The following is a 12,397-nucleotide window of genomic DNA, read 5'->3' on the forward strand; positions in this document are numbered from 1 at the left end:
CGTTAGTTACTGGCAATCATTCAATTATCGACGAATAAAATATTTCGATAGGGTCCACTGCTGGTGCTTCCTCCACAGTAGGCAGTGGCAGGCGTGATAGCCCATCAGTGTTTCCATGCTGTTTCGTGCCCTTATACTCTATTTCATATTGGTTCGCCCCTAGAAAAAGGGACCATCTTTGTAGCCGTTGTGCAGTCATCACCGGAACGCCCTTCTTTGGATTAAAGATGGAGACAAGTGGTTGGTGGTCAGTCAGCATGGTGAACTTCTGTCCATGCAGATAGTGGTTGAATTTTTTACTCCCCATACTAGGCTGAGGGCCTCCCTGTCGATCTGGGCGCAGTTGCGCTCGGCTGAGGTTAGTGACCGAGACGCAAAGGCTACTGGCCTCTCCAACCCGTCGGGGAATTTGTGCGAAGCACCGCTCCAATACCATAGGGTGATGCATCACATGCCAACCGCATTGGTAGTGCTGGGTTGAACTGGGCCAACACCTCTTTTGATGTGATCAATTCTTTGCACTTCTGGAAAGCTCGTTTACATTCGTCATTCCACTTCCATGGTACCCCCGTTTGTAGTAGGGTGTTCAGTGGACGTAATACTGTAGACAAATTTGGTAAGAACTTATGGTAGTAGTTCACCAGCCCGTGGAACGACCTCAGTTGTGACACATTTTCCAGTGCTGGAGCCTTGACTACTGCCTCAATCTTTTCAGGGGACTTATGTAACCCCTCTTCATAAATAACGTGGCCACAATACGAGATCTGCTTCTGGAAAAACTTGCACTTGTGGCGATTAGCTCGTAGCGCATATTCCTTTAATCTAGTGAGCACCTTCTCCAGGTTGGCGAGGTGATCACTGTCATTTTCGCCCGTGATCAGGATGTCGTCCTAATAACACTGGGTCCCTGGAATCTCTTGCAGGACTTGATCCATTGCCCTTTGCCAAATAGACAGAGCCGATGCTACCCCGAACACCAGCCGGTTGTATTGGTAGAGACCTTTATGAGTGTTGATCGTGAGGTACTGTTTCGAGGCTTCTTCTACCTCCATTTGCAGGTACGCCTGGGCCAGATCAATTTTGGTGAAGCGTTTACCTCCAGATAGCGAGGCGAAAATATCCTCAATCCGTGGAATTGGATATTGTACCGTGTGAAGGATTGGGTTCACTGTCACCTTAAAATCCCCACAGATGTGGACCTTCTTTGGTTCCCCAGGCGTATTACTCAACGACCTCTTCATTACAGGAATGATGGGTGTAGCCCACTCGCTCCAGTCTAGTTTGGACAGTACTCCTGAACGTTCCAACCCTTCCAGCTCTGCTTCGATGGCTGGTTGGATTGCATAAGGCACCGGTCTGGCCTTAAAAAACTTTGGGCTTGCATTTTCCTCTATATTAATCATCGCTGTTATGCCTTTTAGTGTTCCGAGTCCCTCCTGGAACACTTCTTGTGCGTCAGTTAGCATTTTTGACAGTCGTCCAGGTGTGACGTCGTCATCCTTTTTGGCCTCAGCCTTCAGTGCCTGTATGGAATGCCAATCTAATTGTATCTTCCAGATCCATTCACGTCCTAGTAGTGATGGTCCTCCATCTGGCAATACATATAGGTCCATTTTGGGTATTTCCTGGCCTTTGTATATCACGTTCACCCTTATTTTTCCTTTGGGGTAGACTTTTTGCCCCGTGTACGTCTTCAAGACAATCTCTGTAGCTTTCAAGGGTATATGTGAAAATAGCCGCTTGTAGTCCCTTTGGTTTATGACTGTTAGGGCTGATTCTGTGTGTTAGATCCGTGAGTCTGCGAGTATGATGTTTTTCAATAACCACACGGATGCTGTAACTTAACAATAAACAGATATTTACTGGAGGAGGGTAGTCTCAAGACTGGGGGTACAGAGGCATGCGCAAGGCTTATATACAGGTGTGGTCACTGCCGGTACTACAGTATACAGGAGCTGTAAAATTCATAATTCATAATCATAATCCATAATCAACTTTATTGTCATCGTTAGTGCACAAGTGCAGTACAACGAAATGTAGGCTTGCGGCTTAAAGGTATATACACTACAATTCTGTCTTAAAGGTACATACACTACAACTCCTCCCCTTTTAGATTAGTAGTACCCCTTAATATTCAAATAACAATTAACACTTTAACATGTACATTAAACAACAGTAATCCATTTATGGATTCAGTCTTTGGGGCGGCTTCCTGACCCTTTCAGGATAGCGCCTTTCCTGAGGTTCTTGTTCTTGCTGCAGAGGCGATTCTGGCCCCTTTTCATCGGGTAGTTCATCGGTTTCCACTGCTACTGGTTCTGAGGTAGGTGCTACCGGTATGTTGGGTTCATCCCCAGGTACGCGAGACATGGGGTTGACTCGTTCCTGTGACGCTAGGATCTGGTCGACGTGGCATCTCACAATGTTCTCCCCGACATCCACGGTGTACATTAATGGCCCCTGCCTTGTGCATATCGTTCCGGGTTGCCATTTCTCTGTTCGATAGTCACGGGCCATGACTGGTTGTCCTACATTGAAGCTCCTTGTCGGCTTCTCATTGATGTGCTGGAATTGTTTGTCCTCAACATTTCTTCGCACATTTGGTCTGAGCAAGTCCAGACGAGATCTCAACCTTCGGTTAAAGAACATCATGGCCGGGGTCTGGTTGGTAACTGCATGTGTCGCGTTTCGGTAGGCTAATAAGAAATTGTCCACCTTATGCTGTAGTGGAATTTCATCGTCGCACATGGCCTTTATCGCCTTCTTAAACGTTTGTACGAACCTCTCAGCCAATCCATTTGTGGCTGGATGATACGGGGCGGACGTGTAATGCCTTACCCCATTCCTTCTCATAAATTTTCGGAACTCTTCGGACACAAACTGTGGTCCATTATCAGAGCAAATCTGCTCTGGCAAGCCGTTTCTGGCAAATATGGTCCGTAGGACTGCAATCGTTTTCTCTGTAGTGGTTGAGGACATTTTTATCACCTCAGGCCACTTCGAATGAGCATCCACTGCTATTAAGAACATTGCGTCCATGAATGGACCAGCAAAATCAATATGCACCCATTGCCATGGAGAGGAGGGCCACTCCCATGGGTGTAGAGGGGCATGTGGTGGTGCATTTTGGACCTTCTGGCATCCTGAGCAGCTCTTGGTTAGGTCTTCGATTTGTTGATCGATTCCCGGCCACCACACATAAGCCCTAGCAAGGCTTTTCATTTTCACTCCCCCCAGATGACCTTCACGTAGCTCATTTAGCACTCTCTCCCTTAACTTGGGTGGAATCACCACTCTGGATCCACACATCACTGTCCCCTGGCATACTGACAGCTGTTCTCTTCTGGATGAGAATGCTGGTAACAGTGAGTCGCCATGTGTTGGCCATCCCCTCACCGTCAAATCATATACCCGAGACAGCTTCGGATCATTGCGGGTTTCCTTTTCTATATCCGCGTTCGTTACTGGCAATCGTTCAATTATTGACGAATAAAATATCTCGATAGGGTCCACTGCTGGTGCTTCCTCCACAGTAGGCAGTGGCAGGCACGATAGTCCATCAGCATTCCCATGCTGTTTCGTGCCTTTATATTCTATTTCATATTGATTTGCCCCTAGAAACAGGGACCATCTTTGTAACCGTTGTGCAGTCATCACTGGCACGCCCTTCTTAGGATTAAAGATGGAGATGAGTGGTTGGTGGTCAGTCAGCAAGGTGACCTTCTGCCCATGCATATAGTGGTTGAATTTTTTTACTCCCCATACTAGGCTGAGAGCCTCCCTGTCAATCTGGGCGTAGTTGCGCTCGGCTGAGGTTAGTGACCGAGACGCAAAGGCTACTGGCCTCTCCAACCCGTCTGGGAATTTGTGCGACAGCACAGCTCCAATACCATAGGGTGATGCATCACATGCCAAACGAATTGGTAGTGCTGGGTTGAAATGGGCCAACACCTCTTTTGATGTGATCAATTCTTTACACTTCTGGAAAGCTCGTCTACGTTCGTCATTCCACTTCCATGGTACCCCTGTTTGCAGTAGGCTGTTCAGTGGGTGTAGTACCATGGACAAATTTGGTAAGAACTTGTGGTAGTTGTTTACCAGCCCGAGGAACGACCTCAGTTGTGACACATTTTCCGGTGCTGGAGCCTTGACTACTGCCTCAATCTTTTCAGGGGACTTATGTAACCCCTCTTCATCGATGACGTGGCCACAATACGAGATCTGTTTCTGGAAAAACTCGCACTTGTGGCGATTAGCTCGTAGCCCATACTCCTTTAATCTGGTGAGCACCTTCTCCAAGTTGGCGAGGTGATCACTGTCATTTTCGCCCGTGACCAGGATGTCGTCCAAATAACACTGGGTCCCTGGAATCCCTTGCAGGACTTGATCCATTGCCCTTTGCCAGATAGCCGGAGCCGAGGCTACCCCGAACACCAGCCGGTTGTATTGATAGAGACTTTTATGAGTGTTAATCATAAGGTATTGTTTCGAAGCTTCTTCTACCTCCATTTGCAAGTACGCCTGGGCTAGATCAATTTTGGTGAAGCGTTTATCTCCAGATAGCGAGGCAAAAATATCCTCAATTCGTGGAAGCGGATATTGTACCGTGTGAAGGACTGGGTTCACTGTCACCTTAAAATCCCCACAGATGCGGACCTTCTTTGGTTCCCCAGGTGTATTACTCAACGACCTCTTCATCACAGGAACGATGGGTGTAGCCCATTCGCTCCAGTCCACTTTGGACAGTACTCCTGAATGTTCCAACCCTTCCAGCTCTGCTTCGACAGCTGGTCTGATCGCATAAGGCACTGGTCTGGCCTTAAGAAACGTTGGGCTTGCATTTTCCTCTGTTTTAATCATTGCTGTTATGCCTCTTAGTGTTCCGAGTCCCTCCTGGAACACTTCTTTTGCGTCAGTTAGCATTTTTGACAGTCATCCAGGTGTGACGTCATCATCCTTTTTGGCCTCAACCTTCAGTGCCTGTATGGAATGCCAATCTAATTGTATCTTCCGGATCCACTCACTTCCTAGCAGTGGGGGTCCTCCATCTGGCAATACATATATATCCATTTTAGGTATTTCCTGGCCTTTATATATCACTTTCACCCTTATTTTTCCTTTGGGGTAGACTTTTTGCCCCGTGTACGTCTTCAAGACAATCTCTGTAGCTTTCAAGGGTATATGTGAAAATAACCGCTTGTAGTCCCTTCGGTTTATGAATGTTAGGGCTGATCCTGTGTCCAATTCCATTTTCATTTGGACTCCATGTATCTTGAGTGTAACCCAGATAGTCTGGTGATCCTCCATTTTGGTTACCTTATGTAGTTTCAGACAACCCAGCTCCTTGCTTCCGGAGTCTGTGTCACTTTTCTGTTCGTCTGAACCACTGTCCATCACCTGGTGTACCTTTTTGTACTTCTCCTGTGAAGATTGCTTACTGTTGGTTTTCTTCCCAGACCTGCAGACTCTTGCTATTTGACCTGCTTTTCCACACTGTCTGCACACTTGGTCCTTGAACCAACAATCCTTCTGGTCATGTGTTGTTCTGCCGCAGCGATAGCACTTCCCTGTTCCATAGGACATTTCATTGGTGCCATATTCTTGCGGTCTCCGCTGTCCGGGAAGGGTCTGCGCTGGACCTGTCGTCAGTCTCTTGCTGATCGTCGTGGCTGGGGAACCAAGCTTGGCTCTCCACAGCCTCCCCTGCGATGTTCACTCTCTGCCGGACGACTGGGCGGTTGCTCGTGGTCGACGCCCGTGTTCCTGGCCTCGACTTTCTTACACCGCCCTCCCGGAGCGAATCCTCGAAGGGAAATGCAGAGTTGCAGGTAGATTCGAATCAACACTCGTCGCCACTGTTAGATCCGTGAGTCTGCGAGTATGATGTTTTTCAATAACCACATGGATGCTGTAACTTAACAATAAACACGTATTTACTGGAGAAGGGTAGTCTCAAGACTGGGGGTACAGAGGCATGCGCAAGGCTTATATACAGGTGTGGTCACTGCCGGTACTACAGTATACAGGAGCTGTAAAAGTAGTTCTGTCTTAAAGGTACATACACTACACTGTGTCCAATTCCATTTTCACTTGGACTCCGTCTATCTTGAGCGTGACCCAGATAGTCTGGTGATCCTCCATTTTGGTTACCTTATGTAGTTTCAGACAACCCAGCTCCTTGCTTCCGGAGTCTGTATCACTTTTCTGTTCGTCTGAACTACTGTCCATCACCTTATGTACCTTTTTGTACAAGGTATTGGTGAGACCGCACCTGGAATACTGCATACCGTTTTGGTGTCCATACTTAAGAAAAGACATACTTGCTCTCGAGTCAGTACAAAGAAGGTTCACTCGGTTAATCCCAGGGATGAGGGGGTGGTCATATGAGGAGAGGTTGAGTAGATTGGGACTCTACTCATTGGAGTTCAGAAGAATGAGAGGCGATCTTATTGAAACATATAAGATTGAGAAGGGGCTTGATCAGGTGGATGCGGTGAGGATGTTCCCAATGATGGGTGAAACTAGAACTAGGGGGCATAATCTTAAAATAAGGGGCTGCTCATTCAAAACTGAGATGAGGAGAAACTTCTTCACTCAGAGGGTGGTAGGTTTGTGGAATTTGCTGCCCCAGAAAGCTGTGGAAGCTACATCATTAAATACATTTAAAACAGAAATAGATAGTTTCCTAGAAGTAAAGGGAATTAAGGGTTACGGGGAGCGGGCAGGAAATTGGACATGAGTCTAGGTTCGGAATGGTCATGGCCCTGTGGGTAGTGGAGTGGGCCCAGGGGCCGTGTAGCCTTGTTCTGCTCCTACTGTGTTCTAATTCTGTGTTAGATTTCAGGAGATGGTTTTATTCCTGTTCCTGGCTGGGGTGGAGATCGCCTTTACAGAAGGTAAGTACTGTAGAAAATATAGGGACAGAGTGATCTCCTGGAAGAATTTCGATCGCCTAGATGGGTCGGAGAGGAATTTCCCAGATTTTTTTCTCCCAAATTGGCCATTGGGTCTTTATCTGGTTTTTCGCCTCTCCCGGGAGATCACATGGGTTCGGGTGGATGCAGAGTGATAGAAGATTTGAGGTTAGGATCAGATCAGCCATGATCTTATTGAATGGTGGAGCAGGCTCGAGGGGCCGATTGGCCTACTCCTGCTCCTATTTCTTATGTTCTTATGTTCTTATGTCCTGTGGAGCTTGCTTGCTGCTGGTTATCTTCCCTGACCTGCAGACTCTTGCTATGTGTCCTGCTTTTCCACACTGTCTGCACACTTGGTCCTTGAATCAACAATCCTTCTGGTTGTGTGTTGTTCTGCCGCAGCGATAACACTTCCCTGCTCCATACGACATTTCATTGGTGCCATATTCTTGCGCTCTCCGTTGTATCTCTGCAGTGCCCCGTGCGGCTGCTTCGTGTGATACTGCCATGCTGAAAGCCTTGTCCAGCGTAAGATCCTTTTCTGAAGAAGCCGTTTCTGGGTTCCTTCACTTTGAAGCCCACACACAAACTTGTCCCTTAACGTATCTGCTAGTCCCAATCCAAACTGGCAGTGTTTCGATAGCTTGCGCAGTTCCGTTAAGTACTCAGCATTACTTTCGTCTTTATGCTGGTTCCTTTTGTGGAACTTAAATCTTTCTGCTATCAGCAGCGGTGTAGGATTTCCACTATGCTTTCGAAATTCTTATCCACTGGCTTCTCTGGGGTTATTAGGTTTCGCAGTAAGCCATAAGTTTTTGCACCCATGGAATTCAACAAAACCAGTGCTTTCCTAGCATCTGGCACTTCATTCGCCTTGCAGTGCACCTCAATGCGTTCCACGTATGTCACCCAATCTTCAACTTCATTGTCGAACGCAGTGATACTGCCACTCTTCGGCATCCCTGGGTGTGATTAAACTGTCTAAAATGGCATCTCCCGCGCTCTCCCTTCTTCTCCGCTGGCACAAAATGGCGTCTCCCATGCTTTCCTTTCTTCCCGCACTCGCCATTCTTCGCCGCTGCGGCTTCTAAAATGGCATCTCCCGCACTCTCCCTTCTTCTCCGCGGCTCAATGGCGTCTCCCGCGCTTCCTTTCTTTCCCCCGCGGACGCTGTTCAGCCCTTGAGCCCTGGCTGTGCTCTGCGCGTTCTCCTGTGCACCTCTCTCGTTGCCGCCGCTCGGTCCTGAACCCGGCTGCTGCTTTACCCTCTCTCTCTTTTTGTTTTCCGTCAACGCCGCTCGGTTTTCAACCCCCGGCTGCGCCCTGTGCGCTTCACCCTCTCTCTTACCCCGTCGATGCTGCTCGGCCTTTTCTGTGCCGCCGGTCGGCTCCAGCCGCCGCTGTCCGGGAAGGGCCTGCACTGTACCTGTTGCCAGTCTGTTGCTGGATCGTCGTGGCTGGAGAACCAAGCCCAGCTCTCAACAGCCTCCCCTGCGATGTTCACTCTCTGCCGGATGACTGGGCGGTTGCTCGTGGTCGACGCCCGTGCTTCTGGCCTCGACTTTCTTCCACCGTCCTCCCGGAGCGTATCCTTGAAAGGAAATGCAGAGTTGCAGGTAGATTCGAATCGACCTTGTCGCCACTGTTGAATCCGTGATTCTTAAAGTATGATGTTTTCCAATAACCAGACGGAGGCTGTAAATTAACAATCAACAGGTGTTTACTGGAGGAGGGTAGTCTAAAGACTAACAGTACAGAGGCATGCTCAAGGCTTATATACAGGTGTGGTCACTGCCGGTACTACAATATACAGGAGCTGTAAAAGTAGTTCTCTCTTAAAGGTACATAAACTACACACAGGACGTCCCAAAGTGCCTCACAGTCGATGAAATACTTTTTGAAGTGTAGTCACTGTTGTAATGTAGAAAACACGGCAGGCAATTTGTGCACAGCAAGCTCCCACTAACAGCAATGTGATAATGACCAGATGATCTGTTTTAGTTACGTCAGTTGAGTGATAAATTTTTTCTAGGACAGCTGGGTGAACTTGGGTTCGACTAGGCCTGTATTCACTAGAGTTTAGAAGAATGAGAGGGGATTTCATTGAAACGTATAAAGTTCTGACAGGGCTAGACAGATTGGATGCAGGAAGGATGTTTCCCCTGGCTGGGGGGTCTAGAACGAGGGGTCACAGTCTCAGGATACAGGGTAGGACATTTAGGACTGAGATGAGAAATTTCTTCACTCAGAGGGTGGTGAACCTGTGGACTTCTCTACCACAGAAGGCTGTGGAGGACAAGTCACTGAATATATTTAAGAAGGAGATAGATAGATTTCTAGACACAAAAGTCATTAAAGGATATGGGGAGAGAGCAGGAATATGGAGTTGAGATAGAGGATCAGCCATGATTGTATCGTTTTCTTTTTGGGTTCAATAAGGACTCATTTCTGAAAGAGAATGTTGTTTATTCTAAAGTCTTGTTCAAGACTTTCTACAGCTTTTTACAGAACACACTATGCTGTGATGCAGCTAGAATCAAACTGAAAGTAAAACTGCCAGCCTGCTTGTCTGGTCACATGACCTCTGCTGCTAAGGCACAAGCAATCAAAAACACAGACAAATATGCTGTAAGGCATAAGTAATCAAACACAGACAAATATCATCACTATTTGCTGATATCCTTACATCTCCCTTTCTTAAAACAAAAGTATTTTACTTTTAACTAACAACATTTAATGAACTTACATCATCATTATCATGATCAAGGTTTTTTACCCTTGCTTTGTGTGTTCACATGAAATATGTCAATACACTAGAACTTGAAGAAAGAATAAGATAACATTACTTCCTTCTTTAACAATAGTCCTTAAATTTGCTCAATGAGTCTCTCAGGAGGCTTCATGTGTCTTGAGGATTTTCTGATTAATTGTCCTTGAATCTGAGTTGTTGCCTCAGATGATTGGTTCTCAGCTGTGTGATCTGGTTGTTCTTTGAACTTCCTCACTTTCTCCCCCTCTTTTGTTTTCAGGAGTTTCTCCGGGATGGGTAGGTTTGACCTTAGCCGACGTCCCATCAGGAGTTGGGCTGGTGACATACCACACTCGAGCGGCATTGTGCGGTATACAAGCATGCTCTGGTCGAAGTCAGTTCCACTGTCTTTTGCCTTGTACTTCAGTCTTATCACTGTGTTTGCGGGCTCTCCTGGGTCAACAGCTCTGGACAACGTGTCTGCTGTATACATCAGCTTACCCGGTGTGTACGCAACATTCAGTTCATCATAGACTGTCTCTCTTTCGCTTTCCACAACGAGGACTCTCTTTACCAGGTTCAGTCTCTCACAGGCTTTTAAACCTAGTATGGCTTGCACATCCTTAGGCACCACGATTAATGCTAGCGTGTGCTCTCTGTCCTTGTGTGTTACTTTGACAATGCATTTTCCTTTCACTGGTATATCAGTACCTGAGTATCCGGTCACTTTCACTTGTATTCTATGTAACTTTGGTCTGGGTCTAATTCTCTTAAAATCGGTCTCTGATATCACATTAACTTGTGCTCCAGTATCCAATTTAAATGGAATGTGTATGTCATTCACTTTTAGTGTCAACATCCAGTCTCTTTCTTTTTCGTTTGCTGGCCACGTCTCCTTTTTCACATTGGCGCTCTCTTTGTTAAACAGTTTGTATCCGTTCTTTCTCACTGCATCCACGTTGCAGCTACTGTCACTGAACAGCTCCTTTGCCTGCAACTTCACAGTCTCTGTAGCCCTACACAGTGCTATGGCTTTTCCCAGGTCTAGATCTTGCTCTCGTAGCAGTCTTTCCCTTAGACCATTATCTGGAATTCCACACACCAGCCTGTCTTTTATCAGCGAGTCTGTGAGTCCCCCAAATTCACATGATTTGCTTCGGTTTCTCAGTTCAGTTACATACTGATCAATAGTCTCGCCGATTTTCTGTACACATGTGAAAAATTTGTGCCTCTCAAACGTAACGTTGCGTTTAGGTATGCAGTAGGCCTCAAACTGTTCCATTATTTTATCTAGCTTCATTTTGTCTCCATCAACAGCAAATGTGAAGTTATTATACACCTCCAGCGCTTCATCACCCACGACATGCAAGAACAGTGACGATTTCTGTTTATTACTTTTCTTGTCAGCTCCGATTGCCGCTAAATACAACTCTAAATGTTGTTTGAACCTTATCCAATTTTCAGCCACATTACCTGTTAATTGAAGAATCGCCGGTGGGTGTAAACCTCCCATGTTTTCACTTCGTTAGCTATTCTCTAATGGTAAGCAACGATGTTCTCTTTTGGCTTGCTAATCTGTGGAGAGCTGATTTCGCTTACTTGCCACAACTGCTGTCACTGTCCCATCAAGTTGCTAACTTCAGATTTTTTCTCTTTCAGCCACTTCTGACACCATGTATCGTTTTCTTTTTGGGTTCAATAAGGACTCATTTCTGAAAGAGAATGTTGTTTATTCTAAAGTCTTGTTCAAGACTTTCTACAGCTTTTTACAGAACACACTATGCTGTGATGCAGCTAGAATCAAACTGAAAGTAAAACTGCCAGCCTGCTTGTCTGGTCACATGACCTCTGCTGCTAAGGCACAAGCAATCAAAAACACAGACAAATATGCTGTAAGGCATAAGTAATCAAACACAGACAAATATCATCACTATTTACTGATATCCTTACAATGATCATATTGAATGGCGGAGCAGGCTCGAAGGGCCGACTGGCCTGCTCCTGCTCCTAGTTTTCTATGTTTCTAACTCCCCTGCTCTTCTTCGAATAGCGCCGTGGGATCTGTTACATCCACCTGAGAGGCAAATGGGACCTCAGTTTAACGTCTCATCCGAAAGACGAGAGAGAGAGTGGGAGAAAGATAGAGAGAGAGTGAGAGAGAGTGAGAAAGAGGGAGAGAGAGTGAGAAAGAGAGAGAGAGAGTGAGAGATTGAGAAAGAGAGAGGGAGAGAGTGAGAATGAGAAAGAGAGAGTGAGTGAGAGATTGAGAGAAACAGGCTGGGGCTCAGTTGTGAAGCTCTCCACAGTCCAATATCCTGTCAGTCCTCGAGCCTTTCTGATCTCCCAAAACCCAGTGCACCTGCTCAGAGTGCGAGCGGAAACCCGCTGGGGCTCCAGATTTCTCAATCACTCACTGTCAGGATGTTGTCTGATTTCAGGATTTTATGGAAGTCGCTAAGTGGAGTTCAGATACAGACCAGCGGTGATCGGATTGAATAACGGACCAGGCTCGAGGGCTGAAGGGCCGACTCCTGCTCCTATTGTAAGATTAAGGGGGAAAAATTTGGTTGGTTAGCGCGCCCGTTAGTGCCTCTGGGGGGCGCTAATGACTCACCGTCCGTGCGCGGCGATTCTAGCGCTGCCCGTGAAATTGAACTGATGGTTTGCGGTGGTGCTAAACACAACCGCCATGATCTCCTGTGCCCGGAGATCATGACATCATCCAAGCGCG

This window comes from Somniosus microcephalus, chromosome 8, assembly GCF_052327205.1.
Source record: "Somniosus microcephalus isolate GS21.2 chromosome 8, FLI_Smic_1.0, whole genome shotgun sequence".
NCBI classification, from domain to species: Eukaryota; Metazoa; Chordata; class Chondrichthyes; order Squaliformes; family Somniosidae; genus Somniosus; species Somniosus microcephalus.